The sequence below is a fragment of the Macrobrachium nipponense genome, chromosome 7 (genome assembly GCF_015104395.2).
Source record: "Macrobrachium nipponense isolate FS-2020 chromosome 7, ASM1510439v2, whole genome shotgun sequence".
Lineage (NCBI taxonomy): Eukaryota > Metazoa > Arthropoda > Malacostraca > Decapoda > Palaemonidae > Macrobrachium > Macrobrachium nipponense.
This window is the reverse complement of record NC_061109.1, coordinates 92125106-92145886: the sequence shown is the minus strand read 5'-3', so window position 1 is coordinate 92145886 and position 20781 is coordinate 92125106. Positions and strand designations below refer to the sequence as shown.

The following is a 20781-nucleotide window of genomic DNA, read 5'->3' as shown; positions in this document are numbered from 1 at the left end:
ACGGAGTGTGATGTAAAGAAGACTTCCCCCAAGGCTTTCGTTGGGTTTTGCATCAGTTTTCAATGTACTTCCTATTAATTAATCTTGTATTATTAAGCTCCCGAATTTTTACCTTAAAGCCAACTTGATTACGTATTCTTGAACTAATTATAAGTTCCACCGTTATCTTCAAAACGATGCGCCTGTAGTCGAGAGGGTGGATATTTTCTTCTGTTTTCTTTTCATGATCATTTCCATTTTCTCATTTGAGCTGTCGTTCTCACCGCAGAAGCATGAAGTAATTTTCAAATAACACAAATATTGTGCATGGATGGTCTCGAGTCGTGGTAATTCTGATAGGAAATTGCTTTAACGTTTTTCTACACAACGTCTCTTTATCTCCGAAGTAAATATTGTCTCATCATTTCATACACGGAATTTAGCACCAGTCTTTCTACGATATTCAGTGTTTGTGCTGCTAAACAAAGAACAACATATTCGTTTTTCAAGATAACATCTTCAGAAAACATATCTCGATCCACATATATTGGAAGAAACATTAATAATTTAGGACATTAATTTATTGATTGTTAGCCTAATTTACATGAGATTTCTGATACTCTAAACCCCTCTAACTTGGGGTCCATCCTAACGAGGAACTTAGACAACGATTATTATTGATGTCGCACTCGCTTACAATAGTGGTTCCCGAACATGGTCTGTTATTATCGAATTCAGATTGTCCTAAATGAATGCTTGCGCATTTTTCCTGCTAGAAGACTTGACAATCTAGTGTGCAAGCAAATTAGGAGCTCAATAACGGTTCCCTGCCTTGCTCTTAAAACTCGCTCAAACCTTTTCGGGAGATAATCAGAGGTCAATCTTAACTTGTGATACTGAGGGCTTTATCTACAGATCAGGTTCTTCCAGCCATCTATACTCTGTTCTTTTTCATCTGTCCACCCGCCTGTGGTGTTTGCGTATGGCAACACTGCGTCCCGGTCATTAGATAGGTTCGCTATGTGTAAGTTTTAGGTAAATAAAAGGATACCTGGATGTACATTTGCAACTGAAAAGTATTTTAATAATGAACTATGCAAATTACACCGTTAATATTCGAAATAGGATATTGTTATTATTGTTGAATGTAAGCCGGATGAACTATCGAAAGCCCGGGACGCAGTATTACCATACGCAAACACCACAGGCGGGTTGACAGATGGAAAAAAACCCGAGTATAGTTTGTCTAATATTTTGGTGAGCTGAGTGGGCTCATCTTTAAAATGTTTGGAAAGAGGAATGCATCCCTGAAGAACAAATTTATCTCTGTGGGCACAGTTTTCCGTATCGAAAATGATGAGAATGGTTACAGGTCCACAATAATATAGCATGTTAGAGTTGATGGCCTTTAATAAATATTAATAGCTTTCGAACTTTGGAGGTTTGGCAGCTCCAGGCACTACTCACTTTACATGAGCATCATTGCCTAATATTTTCCCTTGGGTATGCTCTCATTCACATTTGGTAATAAGGAATTGTATCTGCTTCATTTACAAAGGAGAATTATCATTTCCAAAACGAAGTATGCTTATAAAGTTTTTTAATACGAATGTTTTCTAGGATATGATTTTTCAGAAGTAACAACGAAAATTTCATCCTAAATACGCCATAGTTAGTGTATGATCACTTATTAACTTGATTACTTTCTGTCAAGAATATGTATTTACTCTCACTGATTCTTAAAATATTATCCTTACTTCTGTAAAGAATGATGATAAGACCATATGGCATAACGAAAGATCATTGAGAAGTGTATAACCTTAGTGAGGGAATTCCAGGTATAAATATCGAATGGCCACGTGACCGAGCGCAGACAAAAACTGGCAAGCTTATGTACCATAGCTTATCTTTTCTACAATTTGATTTTTTATCAAAATACTTGGTTAATTATTCTCCGATCCCATGTCAAACTTTACGTGAGTCCGTCGGCGTTAAGTTTTAGCCAAAGCTGCTCTCTCTCTCTCTCTCTCTCTCTCTCTCTCTCTCTCTCTCTCTCTCTCTCTCTCTCTCTGCAAATGGTGCAATGGCTTTACCTCATAGGTGGAACTCGAGTGACAGCGTCTGGGCAAAGAGAGAGAGAGAGAGAGAGAGAGAGAGAGAGAGAGAGAGAGAGAGAGAGAGAGAGAGAGAGGCTTCGACGCGGTAATCTTCATAATTCGGTGGTAAAACCAGTCATAATATATTCTCTCTGGTATCTGTTAGATTTTCGTAGATTATACGGACAACATAGCATAATTCTATTAAAGAAGTGAGAAGACTCGAATGATTACTACCATGACAATTTTCGTTTACTTGAGGGATTTTCATTAGATTATTGCTGACCAAGAAATAGCTATTTATCATTCTAAAATTGCAGATGGCATGCATTTTTATTTTTAGCATGAAAGCAAAGGATTTTCTCGCCTATCAATAATTACGGTTCTTGCTAGGAAATAATTCCTTTTTGTTCAAAACGTGATAATATACTATACTATAAATAAGTATTGCCGGAGCCAAATCGTGGTCGTGGTTTCCATGCTTTTCAGAATAAGTTTAGATGAAAGCTAATGACAGTTCTGACGAACAGTGTGTCTGACTGTCTGAGCTGCGACCTTCGGCGGGAGTTTCCATTATTTGTCTCGCCATAGTAGCGTTTGGGAAAGCGATCCTCCAGACATATAATGACAAAATACCATTGTCAGTTATGACCGCGTCTGTACATCTGACCAAGTTTTGTGAATAAATACAGTTGTAGGGTTTTCGTTTTAGTGTTATAAGGAGATACATTATGATATCAAAGTAGTTTGAAGAAACGATTGCCTAGCTTCGGTCGTCTCCCATGTTAAGAATGTAAGATTTACTTTGTTATATTTTGGAAAAGAGAGAGAGAGAGAGAGAGAGAGAGAGAGAGAGAGAGAGGGTGCGTTTGAGTATGCTTAATGGATCTGTGATGCTTAAAGGGAGATAGAGAGGAGCATCTCAACAGAGGACGGGAGAGCTATGTTATGGAACTATAATGCAAGGGAGAAGAGGGTGGAGAGTTGAAGGGGGTTGGTGGGTGGAAGTTTGGGGGGGGGGGGGGGGGGGGGGAATGTTGGAGGGAGGAAGCGAATCGGGTGGAGCGTCTTGGAGTAGAGAGGCATCGTGGCGCCATAGCAGTTATCGCAGCAATAGCCACGCCCCTACCCTCCTTCCTGTGCATAGGCTGACAAGCATTTGCAACAAAGCGTTCTCTGTCTCTCTCTTTCTCTGTCTCCTTCCCCCTCCTACTCTCTCTCTCTCTCTCTCTCTCTCTCCTCTCTCTCTCTCTCTCTCTGGGTTGCCAGGGCGTTCCCTCTGCTTTAAGTTGTACCGATATCTGAGATATAGCGAACAAAAATCATAGGCTACTCATGTCTTCCTTTTGAATACAATTTGTTATTTCCTTAAAATTCATTATTGTTTTGTTGTTATTTTACCGTGTGGAAAGTTGTTTCCTCAGAACTATTTCTTGTAAGAAATTAAAGCACAGTCGTATAAAGCCCTCGAAGTACTATTGAATATTGCGTGGGCTGACGTATCTTATAGAACATACATAAAATGGACGGCCAACTCACAGAATCCATAATCTATGCAACCTCGGAGAATATTAGAAATTTTATACTCGTTTACTAAGGCTCCTTTATTGATGATTTCTAGCAGCAGACGTGCCTGTCTCAAGGTCACCTTTTAACATATTTCAAAACGATAAATAATTCCAATACGTTAATAACGATTTATTTCTAATGACGTTCCCTCGGTGAGATGAAAGACGAGCAGTGTCCCTATACAAAGCTCGCGTAGTTGAATTGGCGCCAGAGCCACTTTCCAGAGCGTGGCACTCTATGCCCTTTAATGCCACACCCCACCTATCTCCTGGCGCCAGCCTCCCGTCCTCCCTCAACCCTGCCTCCACCGTCGACACAAGCACACACTTTCCCTCTTGTGGCTTGCATTCACGATTCAACTCTTCGGCGGCGCCGCGTAAGTTCCATACATTTCCCTCGCTATTGTTCGTCAGTCTTGACGTCCCTCCCTTCCGAGCAGAACAGTTGGCTAGATGGAAATATCTCTGTGATATAGAACCCAGTCTTGAGCCTTCTTCTTCTATTACTCTTTGGTGTCATACACTGATCTTGAAGGTGGGTTCATTGTACTTATGTGTGTATGCTTTGTTTGCTTGATTCCTTTTGCTTTCCTGCACGTAAGCCATGCTATATTACAAATAGATTTCTGTGTAACGTTCTTTTTCGTACGGAGGTAGTTGAAATATATTAGAATTATGCAGAAATTACACTTTCTGTACATTATCAATTTTTTTACTGCACTTTCAAACAGCTCCTTATACTACGAAACATCGATTTGTTTTGAAGTTTTCCTTTCGTATTAAACCAATGAATAAGGAACGTATCTGTTCTCATTTTAACATATATTTTTGTTATTCGGTATATTTATTATTTAGTGAGTCATGTGTATCCCCGTTTAAATCTTCTTCTCAAGAGTGATTGCCAAAAACAAGGCTTGTCGTACTCCTACAAGATGCGATATACAATGAGTAAGCATTGGCTACTGTAGTATGTGGATCAACTTGACTAGAATGAATGAATCCTTCTATTTTTTGGCGCCCGTCTTCATTGCACCTACACACACAGACACACACACACACACATATATTTATATATGTAATTAAATTTCATATGATTAGGAGGCAAAAGCATTACCGTATAATGGAAACTATGATCCCTGAATATTATTGCAGTTTATCCTCTTTTATAAAAGCGTTCACTGTCATAAAATTTCACTGGTAAATTCATTATTTTGCTCTGATTTACCAGCGGTTTATAGTTTTTCAAATGAAATATTTACATGTCATTTAATTGCATGAAATATACTGACAAGCAATCTGTAAACATAAGTATGTCATGTTCGAGAATGTGCATTTAGAGAAAGTTGTGGTTAACCTACCTAAGAGTCACATCACAGACATATATGGAAACTACATACTATCCTGATGATTTTTAAAATGTGGATCGTGCTAGAGATAGATGTGATCATTATATTAACAATCTAAAGTGAATCATTAGAAAGGAAAATAGATGGAGAGAGAAAAATCAATTATTTGAGTGGATCGTGCATGAAGATTGACTGATTGATTTTAAGAATTAAGTGACGCAGTGAAGAAAGAAAGTGAGGTAGGGGGAGAGGAGAGAGAAAAAAATAGAGGAAGAGACCATCAGTTTGATTCTTAGAAAGATATGGTTAATTGACTTTTAAGAGTACGCGGTTCTTTGTTTCAACAATAACTTTGCCACCAACTTCTGCCCTGATGACTCAAGTTTCTTGGATTTTTAAAAGCTTTGTTCCAGAGGTTTTGGCATCCTTTCGATTAGCACTATCATGGACTCCTCCTCCTCCTCCTTCCTCCATAGATTTATGATATGGACAGCAGTACCTTGGACATGTTCTCCTCCTTTCTCCCAAAACTTGAGAAATGTTCTGCACTGCACTATCTTTAATACCTCTTCCTCCTTTTTCCCAAGATCTATGAATACACATTAGTATCTCTATGGAATCAATGAAATACACACGCTACCATATGCGTTTCTTTCTTTCTCCGGAGATTCATAACCATATTAAAGGTCTATCCTTTTTCATTTTCGTTATATGACCAAGCCAGTCGTAAATTAATCCGGCCATTAAGTTTTCTACAGTGTTTTTTTTATTTCTCTCTCCTGTATCTTCTCTTGGCTCATGTTAGATCTTTTCCTTCACTGGATGATAAAAGGTAAATTATAGTTCACCTGTTACATCACTCCTAGATACCTACGTGAATTTTTTCTCCACTCCCCCCCCCTTCCCCATACCGTAATTATTGTATTGTTACTTATATTCGATCTCTTCACTCTCTTCACACAAACATTTTCACATCCTCCTGAAGGCCCCTGCAATTATTTCTCTTTATTATCGCAAATTCCAAATTCATATCCTAACAAATGCCTCAACCTTACACCTACTTCTTTTACAGTTCTTCCTTTAACTTCTGACATCATTCCGTCATTATAAGTATAAAATTGCCATAAAGACGCGAAAAACTTCATCTTCGACCCATTTTTGCACTGAAGCCACATGAAAATATCAAGACTTGTCATCGCGAATGATCTCTCTCATGGAACCCCTCATTTGCTCTTATCTTATCAGTTCTATACTGTTTTCTCTGAATCCATGTTTGACCAATTTGGTTTTCTCTTTGCTTGATAATAGCCACTAGAACCTTTCTTGTTAGAAGATACGCTATTCCTCTGATCATTTTCCTGCTCCCTGTTCTTCTGAATAAGTTTTTTTTTATCTTTCATTAGAGAAAATGTAAATTATTTTACAATTTTAACAGATTTACATTCAGAATTTTATCCGATGAGAGTATTGTTGTCTTTCATGTAACAATGCATAACTTAGATTATACACATCTTTTTTATATATATTTTAATTATTACATACTTGAATTTGTTATCTCCTCTATACATCTTCCTCTGTAATAAGTAGCATCAGAACCGGTCTCTTGTGTCATACGTCTCACCATGCTTGTTAGTAGTTTTATATGGCCTACGTATTGCCTATTGTCTGTATAATTAAGACAAAAGGGAAAAAAAGGGAATATTATAATGAGAGTGGACACTTTTCCGATATACATGCAAGGAGATATTTACAAGGAACAGATAATCCGTGCCGTCAGGTTACTTAGTTCATAGAAAGTACGAGAGAATATGGAATTAATATTCTTCAATTAGTGAATTTTTTTTCGCCTGATACGGTTTTCATGGAACTCGTGGCAATGTCAGAATGCTTGCCTCCGTAATTAAGGTAGCTTCGTACTTGTTGTTTAGATCGATAAATGCTCATAAGAAACGTCTGCTTGATGTATCAGTTTATACTCTCTGCTTGATGTTACTTGCATAGTTAAAAACTGAAAAATTCCGATTAATACTTTATTGAAAGTTGCTTCAATTTCATTAAAAAAAAACCCTTTCTATGAATGATACAAAAGAACTTTTTGTATCCTACACAGTAACTCGTGGAGTCATAGGAATTCATTTAATAATAAATATGATCTTAACAAGAGGTTTTATATGCAGCTATCTTTTATTATTATATTAGTGATAGTGGCAAGAAATGTGAAAGCTTCTGCCATTAAACCAGAAAATTTAAAACATTCATCATCCAAAGGCAAAGGATATTAGATCCTGACAAGTTCCCAAAAACACGGGAGACAAATGTCAGACTGTCGATCTTATTACTGTTAGTACGACCACAACTACTTCTTAAAAAGAAACAATAAAGAATATGAGTATCGTGTGTTATGCATCTACTGTTTTCATAATGGCCTCTTTAATAAGAATAAAGCGAAGGTTTTCAGGGGTTTATTCTGTCTGTATTGGAGACTAATGACAACTTGATCATAACGTTCCCTTTTGATGCTTTTCTCGCTTCAACATTTATTTTCCCTTTTTTTATGAATTAGTCGCCTTTGATGTTTAATCGCCTGATTCAGCTTGTGTATAATGAACTCCTATTTATTCCGAAGCTCTTGTTGGTGTTTACAACCCGATATAGCATTATATTTAGCTCCACTTGAATTGAATGGTGAAGTGGATGGAGGAAGACCGGCGGGTTTCCAGTTTTAATTACATGTTCAGTAAGGAATAATTGAATAGATTTACCTGTGACCACTTGGCATTTTATTTCTTGTGGAAAGGGGGGGGGGGAGAGAGAGAGAGAGAAAGAGATACAGAGATATATGTATATATATGCAATAAATCAAAATAGAAGACCGGATGCGGCTGAGATCGATGATGCTCTATGGCGCCTGGATGTCTGAGTGTCCCAGCGTTACCATGTAACGCAATCAGCGTTACCATAGCTTATGGCAAGAAGGAAAAGGAAGCAGACGGATAGCGAGATTTGGGTTGAGGGTGGGCGGGTGTTGGACTCTCGAGCTTGGGCTAGTAGCATTTCTTCCTTTCTTTCCGTCGATATCATCCCGAAGGTCTCTCTCTCTCTCTCTCTCTCTCTCAAGACTGTTCGTAGTATTGCTGAACTGTTAGATATAGTCGCTTTTTGTCTTCGGAGGGACGTGTTTCGTTTCTCTCCGTTGTAACTTGGAATGAAAATCAGCCTTCCTTATTCTTGGCAAATTTGATTTCATGTTTCCGTCTACTGAGGCCTTATTTATGATTATGCGGTTTTTTAAATATTTTAGGCGAGGAGATAGAGAGAGACAAAGACTAGGCGTGGCGGGGGGTGATTGGGAGAAGCAAGAAAAAAGGTTAAGGAAACAAGAGAAAATATGCACTTCAGTTCTAATGCTTAGGAAAAATTTTCGAATCTTTAAATTCAATTCAAACTGCCGAAAGCAATAATTGTATGCACTAGGTAACAGAGCAGAGACACCTTGTGAACACACCTGTGGCTTGGATCTAGGATTGATTTAATTGCATTATGATGATGTCTTGTTCCCAGGAAAAGTAGGGGGCACAGTTTTTCAACAAGCGCCTCAATGTCGTGGTTGGTATGGTGTCGGCGTTCCAACTCGGTAGTCGCGGGTTCGATTCTCGGCCATTCCATTGAGGAGTGAGATGTGTATTTCTTGTGATAGAAGTTCACTGTCGACGTGGTTCGGAAGTCACGTAAAGCCGTTGTCCCGTTGCTGAATAACCACTGGTTCCATGCAACGTAAAAGCACCATACAAACAAACATTTTTTTCAACATTAGTGACATGTAATTAACGGAACTCCTGGACTTCTTTGAAATGCTTTCCTATTAGAAGTTGCAATTATTTCTCTATCAAAATTGAGTAGATGAAAGATGACAAGATGTCTTTATTTGTTTTGGACGCAATTAGTAATTCTATATCGAAACTGATAAATGAAAGATGACATGGTACCTTTTTTTGTTTAGGACGTAAAACTAATCATTTGCATAATAGGTCTCAATCACTCTTTTTCTATATATATTACTATACTCTGTTTTTTTTCATCTGTCCATCCGCCTGTGGTGTTTTTGTTTGGTAACACTGCGTCCAGGGCTTTAGATAGTTACATTCAACGATTATAATAATATCCTATTTCGAATATTAACGGTGTAATTCGCATACAGTAAATTATTAAAACGCTTTTCAGTTACTAATGTACACTCAGATATCCTTTTATTTACCTAAAACTTACAATTAGCGTAACTATCTAAAGCCCGGGACGCAGTGTTACCATACACCAAAAACACCACAGGTCGGATGGACCAAGATGAAAAAAAAACACAGTATAGTTAGTGTAATTCATTACAAGTTATAATACTTCGCGTCTTTTAATTACTTTTCTTCTCTTTACATTATACTTACGCTCTTATGATCCATATTTTAAAAGCAAAATTAATCCTTAAGAATGTTACAAAAAATCTAGAACGTTGCGTGTATATATATATATATATATATATATATATATATAGATATATATATATATATATATATATATATATGTGTGTGTGTGTGTGTATATATATATAATATATTATATATATATATATATATATATATATATATATCTATATATATATACATTATATATATACATGTGTGTTTGTTTGAATATTTTCGTCAAGAAGCGCTTTTCTGAAAAAGGATGAATTAAAAGTGAAACTAGCTAGTGCATATCGGCTCATTTCATACTATCAATGTGCATTGCATATGCGAATACATTAACTGAATAATTATGACTATTTATTGTAAGTAATCACGAGTAAGCCATCGGCAACACAAAAGTAAGAGTACTTTTACGAATAGCAAAGCAGGAACATCTTAAAGCCGCATTTCAATAAAATGTCGTTATGAGAAAAAGTCCGTTCGTAGTGGAAGTCAATATCGAAATGCAATTCTTTTCGTCTTTTTTCTTGTCAATGCTCTGTCCACGAAAGGTAGTTCAATCTACAGAATTAGCTGTCGGAAAGGAATGGATGAAAAACTAAATGAAAAGAAACTATTTCTAAAAGAATCTGCTGCAAAGCCAATTGGGTGTGAAACCGGCAAAACCTTTTGGAACAATATCCAGTGAATGGTGTCGAAAAAGGATCTCGACGAAGTTGAATGGTTGCGATTTGAACTTGGGGGGAAAAAGAAGAAGAAGAAAAAAAAACTGCTGGAGTCAGGGAAGATTGAATAAAATGTTGGCTGTGCCGATCTTATTGGTTACAATTGAACCTCTCTCTCTCTCTCTCTCTCTCTCTCTCTCTCTCTCTCTCTCTCTCTCTCTCTCTCTCTCTCTCTCTCTCCTGCTGCTACCATTCTTTCCACGGGCGATGCTCTGGAAGGTTCACTATTATAGGTAATCTCTCTCTCTCTCTCTCTCCCTCAGCGTCACTAGCTTATACAGTTTTGTTCCTGCCTCTTTGTCTGTCATAGAGGAAGGTGGTCAGCAAGTCAAGGTTCATGAATCTCTCTCTCTCTCTCTCTCTCTCTCTCTCTCTCTCTCTCTCTCTCTCTCTCTCAAATCAGGTGGTCACTGTAGAATAGGAATCGTTCAAAAATTCAATTCCATAGAAACGAATGATTGACTCTTTATATAAAAGTAAGGGCCTTATCCTTTTCGGAATTCACTTCTCGGAGAAAAGGAAACAATTGACTTTTCAGAATGGGGAAAAAAATTGGAATAGTTCTGTAATTTTTTTTCTTTGTTTCTTTGCTTTTGGTGCGGAACTTCCAGTAACTTTAAAAGTGGACAGAGAATTGACCAGCGTTAGGAAAAAAGTAAAGACGTACCACCAGTCTTGAAAGTACTTTGGTTAACGTTATCATTAATTCATTTTTTTTTTCGTTTTCTGATTTCGTTGTCATAGTTCAGTTTTTTGAAGCAAGGAAAAAAATAAATTGTTGAATTTATATTATGTTGTTAAAACGACTATTTTTCTCCTCGGGTTTAATTTAGTGTCCACATTGAAATTCTCTTAATGGTGTAGAGCCGTTTCTTTGGGTATCTAAACAATACGAATGAAAAGCATTTATGACTAAAATGGTATTCCCTTGTCCTCTTGATATTTCATCTCTCTCTCCTCTCTCTCTCTCTCTCTCTCTCTCTCTCTCTCTCGTAGCACAATGGGCTATCAAGAAATCCAGTACCCCCCTGTTGACTAAATAGAAACTTATATGTGTGGACGTTCGTCGTCGAGTGTTGTGGGTCGCAGTTTCACAGAGAGAGAGAGAGAGAGAGAGAGAATAGTATTCCAACAAAATGTAACTAATCGCGATCTGCGAGAGGGAAGTCTTCGACGAAGTAACCCTCACCCCACTGGGTCAGATTCCTCCACGAGAGCCCCTTCGCTTATTGAGCGCTAAAATGGACCATTTATTATTTGCGAAACCAAGCAACAAGTAATCTACGAATTTCAATTGAACACCACCTCCATATTATTTTCAGTAAACGAATTTGTGATACGTTTGAAAATATCCGCGAAAGAAAGTTGGTTTAGCTATTTGCAGTCATTGGGTAAACTGCAAAGGTCAGGAGGAGTCCAGTCCCGTTCTAGCGCGAGGGAGAGAAATTACGTAAACCCATTAACACAAGTTATTGGGATGTTCATTCCTGTGCAGTTTTTCTGGGTGAGAGAGACTGTCCTTGTGTGACACGAACACTTTTTCCTGCCGAGCTCATCACATCACATTATGATTTTTCAAAATATGATGGATATTTGTAGACTTACTTTTATGTTTCCCGATGAAAAGAGAAATAAAAAGCAGATATGAAGTTTCCTCGCTATCCCGGACACTACTGAAGGTCAGGATCTGTGCAGTCCTAAACTTGTGTCTTACGACGGTCGTTTATGATTCCATAAGAGCATGAATATAAAGCAGATGCTAACGCTACATAAACTATATTTACCATAACTGTCTTTTGTTCAGAATTTCCCACAAAATTCGTAAAATCCAAGTTTTCCTACTCTGTATGTTGAATCTAAAATTCAGTGCGTGTTCTTCAGTTGATGCAAGATGTGTTGTAAAAAGGTGGGACGTAAATATTATGTTTACTGTAAACAACAAGAAAAATTTAACCAAATTCTGTCAAGAAAATAGTAGAAATACAGTATGGAATTTTCACTGACAGTCATAAAGTTAGTTATGATAGTAAGTGTAAAACGTTTAAGCGAAAGATTAAAAAAGTAAAATGGAGTATTCAAGAGAGAGAGAGAGAGAGAGAGAGAGAGAGAGAGAGAGAGAGAGAGAGAGAGTAACTAAGAGGAAACAGCAAAACGAAGATTATCAATTATCCTAAAGAAGAGACTAAGTTTTAAGTAGGTTTACACATTTTTTATCACTATAAGGAAGTTGTTGGTAAATTCGATGTAAAATAAGTTTATATGGCGGTTCAAGAGTAAGATCTTTATTACTTTAAATGGAACTTTAACGTTTAAAACCAAACCACAAGCCATTAGTTTCTTTTATATCTAGGATTGATAAAATAAAGCAGGAAAAGTCTGAAATCTAGAGTAATATGCAACTTCTCTGAGAAACCTTGATGGGCTTATAATTTTCATACAAAATTAGTAGGATTTCAGTGATCAGAATCATTGTTAATATTCTTAATACTAATTTCATCGCAGGTACATTTCCATCCGTTTCCATGTTTCTGATATGCCAGCGTGAAGTCAGAGGAATTTTTTTCAGATAATTAGAAAGTAATTTCTCTACATAATGTGGTTCGGATCCCACAATAAGCTGTAGGCCCCGTTGCTAGGTAACTTATTGGTTCCTAGCCACTTAAAAATATCTAATCCTTCGGGCCAGCCCTAGGAGACCGTTTAATCAACTCATCGGTCTGGTTAAACTAAGATATACTTATTTTCACTGTTTCTGAACTATCCATAAAAATATGTAGAGGCATTTCTTTCGTAAGTGATTCCATCATTTTCCATTAAGAGACAAGTATGGTGATTCACTAAATGTATTACACAGGTTTATCACCACCAGATTTTCTAGACGTTAGCTTTTCTCTCCTGAATGATCTTTCCTGTAATTTTTACAGACGAGATCCCAGTTCTGGAGCGCTTTCATTTTGGAAGTTGAATCTTGAAATAATCCTTTTCCCACGCAACCTCTTGTCGTGAAATTCCATTCTCGCTTGTGTGCTTGCACCTTCATGTGCAGGCGTGTGAGCATGTACGTGCTTGCAAGTGAGCGTAGGACAATTCTAGCGAAATAGAGTGTATAAATGAAAGACCTCATGTTTTATTTCTTTTGAAATATTACTTGCAGAATATTTCAAGCGAATTTTCCTCATGAAATTAATCTAGGAAAAACATTAGTCTAAACATAGAAGAGGCTCGTTCTATCATGCTACTGTCCGCCATGTAAGACACTTAAACAGGATTTTACTCCGTATCACTGTCTTACCTAATCTTACTTTCTCAGAGATATTACATTAGTCTTGCGTTCCTTCTTTTTAAAAAAATGCCTTTCACAGTGAGTTTAATATATCAAGAATGCTTTCCTCAAGAGTTACCTCCAGAATAAAGGAAAGGAATCCTTTGAGACGAATATATTCGCTCGAGGAAAATGCACTTTCCTTATGTCTTTCATTTCGTTTTTTTTTCTTTGGGGGGGGGGGGGGTGTTGGCGGCAGGGACTACTGGAAGGGGCCGGTGTTTTGGGAGGGTGTTGAGTAGCATGCAGGAAGAATTCTCATCACAACTGTCTATATAGTATGAAGATAATAATAATAAAAATAATAATAATAATATTAATAATAATGTATTGGAAGGAGACCCTCTTTCAAACAAGTCTTATTGAAATATATTGCTGCATCAGCTGCATTTAACTTGTAAATAGTCTTCCTCTATTTTTCTAATAATTGCTTTCTCTCTGATATTACAACTGGCGAGTATTGCGCCGATATTACTCATCAGGAGGATTCAATTTCAGGGATATTGCTTACAAATTTTTTTGTCACAATAAATGGATAAACAAATAGGTCAAAATATGACGAATTAGTGGCCAACGTTTCTCTCGGTATCATCCGAGCATGATTACGGCAGTGGGCCGGAGCAGACTGTAGGTGCTGTCAAGATCTACTCAATATATAGTGGCAGGTCAGCAGGGGGTCAACCGCTAGCTGAGTTTTCGTTTGTTGGTGGCGCAATGCGTTCCTGCTATTGGTTGAAGGAAGTTTTCTTCAAGACATTTCTTGATAATTATTATTATTATTTTTTTTTTTTTTTTTTTTTTTTTTTTTCTATCACAGTCCTCCAATTCGACTGGGTGGTATTTATAGTGTGGGGTTCCGGGTTGCATCCTGCCTCCTTAGGAGTCCATCACTTTTCTTACTATGTGTGCCGTTTCTAGGATCACACTCTTCTGCATGAGTCCTGGAGCTACTTCAGCCTCTAGTTTTTCTAGATTCCTTTTCAGTGATCTTGGGATCGTGCCTAGTGCTCCTATGATTATGGGTACGATTTCCATTGGCATATCCCATATCCTTCTTATTTCTATTTTCAGATCTTGATACTTAACCATTTTTTCCCTTTCTTTCTCTTCAACTCTGGTGTCCCATGGTATTGCGACATCAATGAGTGATACTTTCTTCTTGACTTTGTCAATCAACGTCACGTCTGGTCTGTTTGCACGTATCACCCTATCCGTTCTGATACCATAGTCCCAGAGGATCTTTGCCTGATCGTTTTCTATCACTCCTTCAGGTTGGTGCTCGTACCACTTATTACTGCAAGGTAGCTGATGTTTCTTGCACAGGCTCCAGTGGAGGGCTTTTGCCACAGAATCAAGCCTCTTTTTTGAACCAGTACAAAAAGAGGCATTATTATTATTATTATTATTATTATTATTATTATTATTATTATTATTATTATTATTATTATTATTATTATTATTATTATTATTATTATTATTAATTATAGCTGGGAGGAATGACTTCACTTCTGTTGTTCCCATAGAAGACCCTCCCCACCCAGCATGGTGCTTTGTTCTTCCCTTTTGGGATCAGAAACAGAGCTTGTGCTTAGAGTATGCCAATTTTGCACTCATCTTGTGATAAGTGCTACAGACTGTCTTTTGTTGATACATATAATTGGTGGACTGATAGAGCTGAACTGTACGAAGGAAAATGGCTGAAGCATTCCATTTTTGTGTTTGTTATGTTCAATGACTGTCCTCATGAATGAGGCTTCATGCAATCCTGGTTAGGTCATTATTGTTCCAGCTTACCCAAATCAGTTAAGTAAATTGCAAGAATGCTGTACATTCTCGTGCACGTTGTTTCCCTCGGGCAAATGCCTTTAGCCGCTCGTCAGCGTTCTGAGTTTCGAGTATGTCCTCGTATCACATTTTGTGATGTTGGTTAGACTCAAGTCTCATGCCCTGTATGAAGAATATACATTCACGTACACATGAAAATGTATATCTACCTATCTCTCTACCAATTTTTTTCTCTCTTCTCTTGCAAAATCCATAATTTTTAATACTGCAAATCAAATGCAAGGACGTAAGGCGACTGTGTTCGTCAAAGCCAAGTAGAGATAGGTATGGGGTCTTACCTCAAAAAGATTAACAGAGAACTAGAAAGTTAGCACCTTCTACAGCTACCTGTTTCTTAAGGACAAAAGGTATATATATAATATATATATATATATATATATCATATATATATATATATATATATATAGATATATATATGTGTGTGTGTGTGTGTGTGTTTGGGTGTATGTGTGTGCGCGCGCGTGTGTCGTGTCTGTGTATGCGCGCGCGCGTAACTCCTGCATGGTGGGTAGGTGAATGTACTTATATTTGCATTGTTAAAATACAAATAGGCAAAGTCACCTAGCCATACTGAACAGTGGATATATATATATATAATATATATATATATATATATATATATATATATATATATATATATATATATTATATATATAATATATATATATATATATATATATATATTATATATATAAACTTGACGTCTTTTAAAGCTTTTATAGGAATGATAAACTTAAGCCATTAGTTTATTGGCTTTGATGTAAAAAAAACTGTATAGGAATATTCTGAACGATGGTGTTACGGTAAAAATAAACCAGGCGTAGCGGAGCTGACGGTCTGAATTGATTCGTCGTCCTCAGCTGTAGCAGGAATCTCTCTCTCTCTCTCTCTCTCTCTCTCTCTCTCTCTCTCTCTCTCTCTCTCTCTCTCTCTCTCTATCTCTCTCTCTCTCTCTCTCCTCTCTCTCTCTCTCTCTCTCTCAACACTATATTTCATTTTAAACTTCACTGAACAGTCGAGACTAACCATTTTTCATCTCTTGAAATTTGTGGAAGTCGTTATTTCGTGGCTAGGGAAGGAAGCAGTAATATCCAGGAACAAGCATTAAATAACGCAGTGGTTTTTATAATTAATTACTACCATTTAGTCTTTCAATTTAAAGTGAAGCACATTCATATTCTGATATGAAATACGGTATTCGTTATAGGTTGAACTTGAGCGGAATGCGAATGACCCTTGGAATATTCAGTGGGTCCAGGATATTGGCTTTTATTTCCGATATTCAGAGTATCCTTGAAAGCTCTCGTTGTTTTTCTCACGGCTTTCCAACCTGAATTAATAATGACCACTGGAGAGGTGATGCCTCATCGGTGTTGCTAGAAACTCCCACCTTTAATTAATTACCTTGATTTGCTACTTTTGCAACGTTGCTGCCTCTTCGTTCGAGTAACACTGATTCAGTAACATTTCTTTTGTCTTCATCTTACTTCTTACATCTCCTGCAAGTTACATGGCGTACATTTGCATGGTCATTTTTATTCGTGTAGTATACACAAGAATACTCCCGTATGAAGGCCAAAGCTCCCTTTTGTCGGGAGAAAGAGAAGATTTATATTTCTCGCAGTAAACTGTAATTAGGTGTTACCGCGGTAGAAGCGGGAATATTTAGATGACAGTGCTTTATGAATCTGAAATTTCAAAATAAACTAAAATTTTTCCAAGGAAAAATTGATCTTGCGCTTTGATTTTTGCTCTTATTACTATTTTACTTTTTAATGCCCTTGGGTGTCATGCTTACGAACAAATCTGCACTTTCAGAAAGTAAACTGCTCGGGAAGCTGTACATAACTAACGGTACCAAATATTAAGTAATGGCTCGTCTCTTCTAGCAAAAACAATTGTGACAGGGATTAAGATCCCATTTTTACCTTCCTCATTAGTCTGAAGTAGATCGACAAATGGCCTGCAAGGCCTTCAGACCATCGTAACGAAGCGCTGGACAATCATCTGTATCTCAAAGCGAACAGAGTAACTTTGCCTTTTTTGTGGAGTTCTTGGATTGTTCTATTCTCTATGTTAACGCTACTGTAGCACGTCCTTCATCGTCAGGATAGCCCGCAGTGTTTGAATTCTTCTTGGCAAAATTGTAATAGTCATATGATTTTGTGAGGGTTCTGTTAACTACTTTGTATAGTTGGTAGCAGTCTGCATCAGTAAGACAGAGGGTTTCGCTCTTGTCTACATTAGAAGGACCATCATTGCTCTAAATGAGAGAACTGGAGTAGTTTTTTTATATCTAAGTTCTATGCAGCAAGAAATCGATTCAGTAGTTTTATTCTCTTTAAGAGTCTAACTTGCTTAAAGGATTCTACTTCTTTTGCCTTCACCCTGACTGATAAAGCAATGTGACAACATTTCTCCTCCTCGGAAAACTACTGTCTTAATTTTCCTTTCACCAATTTCACTGTAACTGTTTGTTTCTGCTCATCTCCCAAATCTTGTACTTTCTCCGACTTATATCCTTCCCAGAATTCGTTCCTTGTTTAATCCCCACCCCTAACCACAACTCCAAAAAAATCAAAACTAAAGAAAATGAAAACTCTTGAGTCTGAAATAATTCCCCAGAAGTTTGCTATTGAAAAGCTCCATTGACACCACTCCCTATTTCGTTTAGTCTGAATAGTGCGGTCTCACCCCCGTGCAAGTTATGCTTGTTTTCACCCTTTAATTCCGCCCCAAACCCCAAAACATATAGTACCACATGTTAACTTTATAACAACCAATAATTCGTTACCTTTTCCTCTTCCGATACACGAGTTTCATTAAAAGGTCTACTGTGAGCTCTTATGATGCCATGGCCATCCATCATCCTCTCCCAGAAATTTATGGAAATTAATGGCAATACTTTTTGTGTTCTGTTGGAGGACTTGGCAGGACGTTATCAGTATCAGCCTAACTTATTGCTTTTCCCCCAACTTATATTGTGGCAGATTGATTTCTGTCATCTAGTTGAATCGTCAGTCTCTGGCTAATGTTTATCTCTCTCTCTCTCTCTCTCTCTCTCTCTCTCTCTCTCTCTCTCTCTCTCTCTCTCTCTCTCTCTCTCTCTCTCTGGCAAACCAAGACGACACTGAGCAAATCTCAATTGACGTATGGAATAAGGGCCTGACCTAAAAGCTATGACTTGAATTTGGAGCAGGTACCGTCCAGCCGTTCAAAAACATTATTCGGGATTATGTTATTATTTATTCCTTGCTAGGTTTTTGTCCAAGGATTTTGTGATGTATTTACTTATGAAAATTTGTATAGTAGTTCGCACACACACACACATGCGCGCGCGCGCACACACACACACACACACACACACACACACACACACACATATATATATATATATATATATATATATATATATATATATTGCATATATATATATAATATATATATATTATATATGTATGTATTTATGTTTTCACACATAAACACACATTTTCACATAAACACACATACACATACATTCAAATAATAATTTTCTAACTTTTGAAGGTTGACTGATATATGGTTAATTATTCGTATAATTATATACCGTCAATTATCGCTGGCTGTATATTATAAAAGTACCTAATTACTTCATTGGTGTTGGTTCTCGCTTACCAAATAATGCTGATAAACCTTAATGGATATGTCTGCATATCTAAGACTTGATTGCTCCAGTAGCACTGATATTAGGTATTGCACGGGATATTAGTGGCTTTCCTGATCTTAATATTTCGAGAAATGTTAGCTCGGTGAGGTGATTTCTTCTCTGACATCAATGGTTGCCATGATCTGAACGTACTTCTTCAGATAATGATCGGAGATGATAATTGTGTTTGACTGCCGTCCGTAAAGTCTGTCTCATTAAGAAGCTTCCGTTAACACTCCCAGCTTTTACGTCACAAGACTAACTAGCGCCAAATTTCTATTATTCTTTCTACTGTATAATCATGGAATGGTCTCCTTGACAGTGTTATCGATGCCAGTGGTCTCAAGCTTAAGAGAGTCTATTGTTACTTAAAGAACCCTTCACGATTGTCCGAGGTTTTCTTGCTGGTATCATTGTCTTTGTATTTGTTCGTTCTTGTTTTAATAATCATATTTTTTCATTATCTTCTCTTCCTTTTTGCCTTTCTTCACATACGAACATATCAGTCTGTTAAACGTATAGATGGTTATTTTATCAGGATTTTTTCAAATTATTTTCTCATACTGATTAATAACAGTTTTATTTTCCTTTATTTGTCGTGTTTTTCTGTGGATTCATTCCAGCTTAGCAACTGCTTATATATATATATATATATATATATATATATATATATATATATATATATATATATATATATATATATATATATATATATATATATATATATATATATATATAATATATATCATATATATATATATATATATATATATATATATATATATATAGTATATATACATATATATATATATATATATATAGACCCTCTACTTGTGAACCAGTCCTTTCCTTTCAATATTGCTACCTTCGAATTCCTTCAAAAAATCTTACCCTAATCATAACAGTTATCAAAATATTATCTTAGCAGTCATTGATAACGACTTCTCTCTTTCAAATTAGATGAGTAATTACAGATAACATATAAATTACGGGTAAAATAAAGGAATATTCTCAGTATCTGCCAAATAAAAGGCGTCGTCGTTCTCATTCTGACAATATTCTTAATGTTTTCTCAACTCACAGGCAAAAGTGTACACACGAGGTTCATATATGTATACGTTTCTAGTAGATTTTTCTTGGAGCCTTACGTAATTTTGTCGATCCTCAGAAAAAACAATTAATTCTCACTCTGCCTCGTTCTTTATCACTTCCACACTTCCATGATACGCTTGTCTGGCTGATTTGAAGACAAGGGCTATTTCTTCATACTGAAGAAATGCTGTTTTTGTGGGAAAGAGTGATAAACATTTGGAGAATAGCAGGGTAATTCAGCAAGTCTTTCATTAGTACATAAAACGGTTTGAGAGAGAGAGAGAGAGAGAGAGAGAGAGAGAGAGAGAGAGAGAGAGAGAGAGAGAGAGAGAGAGACGTCCTACTTTGAAAGTGCCTGATTTACCATAAATTTACAAATGTCTTTCTATACTGTATACAGGATTGACTAAGCAGTCTATTGCCCGATTAACTCTGTTACTATACTGTCCATAGAGAGACAGACAGACAGACAGAGAGACAGACAGAGAGAGAGACAGAGAGAGAGAGGTTGTTTGGGAGCAGCGTGGGTGGGTTAGTTGGATCACATTGGTAACAGTCGTTCCTCCTTGGATGCAACGCAGAGTCGGAAGAATCTTTTAATGGAAAAGAATATCCAGTTTGCTATTTTGCGAGAAAGAATATCAAAAGATTTACCCAAGCGACTGG

General features: G+C 36.8%; 1 protein-coding gene across 5 annotated transcripts in view; it reads left to right on the top strand.

The window, feature by feature from the left end:
• The window catches only part of LOC135217245 (complexin-like), a 344903-nt gene that overhangs the window by 35304 nt on the left and 288818 nt on the right, over positions 1-20781 (top strand). The window contains exon 1 of one of the 5 annotated variants that reach the window (XM_064252971.1): positions 4158-4178. The exons of the other annotated variants lie outside the window; for them this stretch is intronic. The gene's annotated coding sequence lies outside the window, so the exon portion shown is untranslated. Of the gene's footprint in view, positions 1-4157; positions 4179-20781 lie in introns of those variants that run through there. 5 annotated transcript variants of the gene reach the window in all.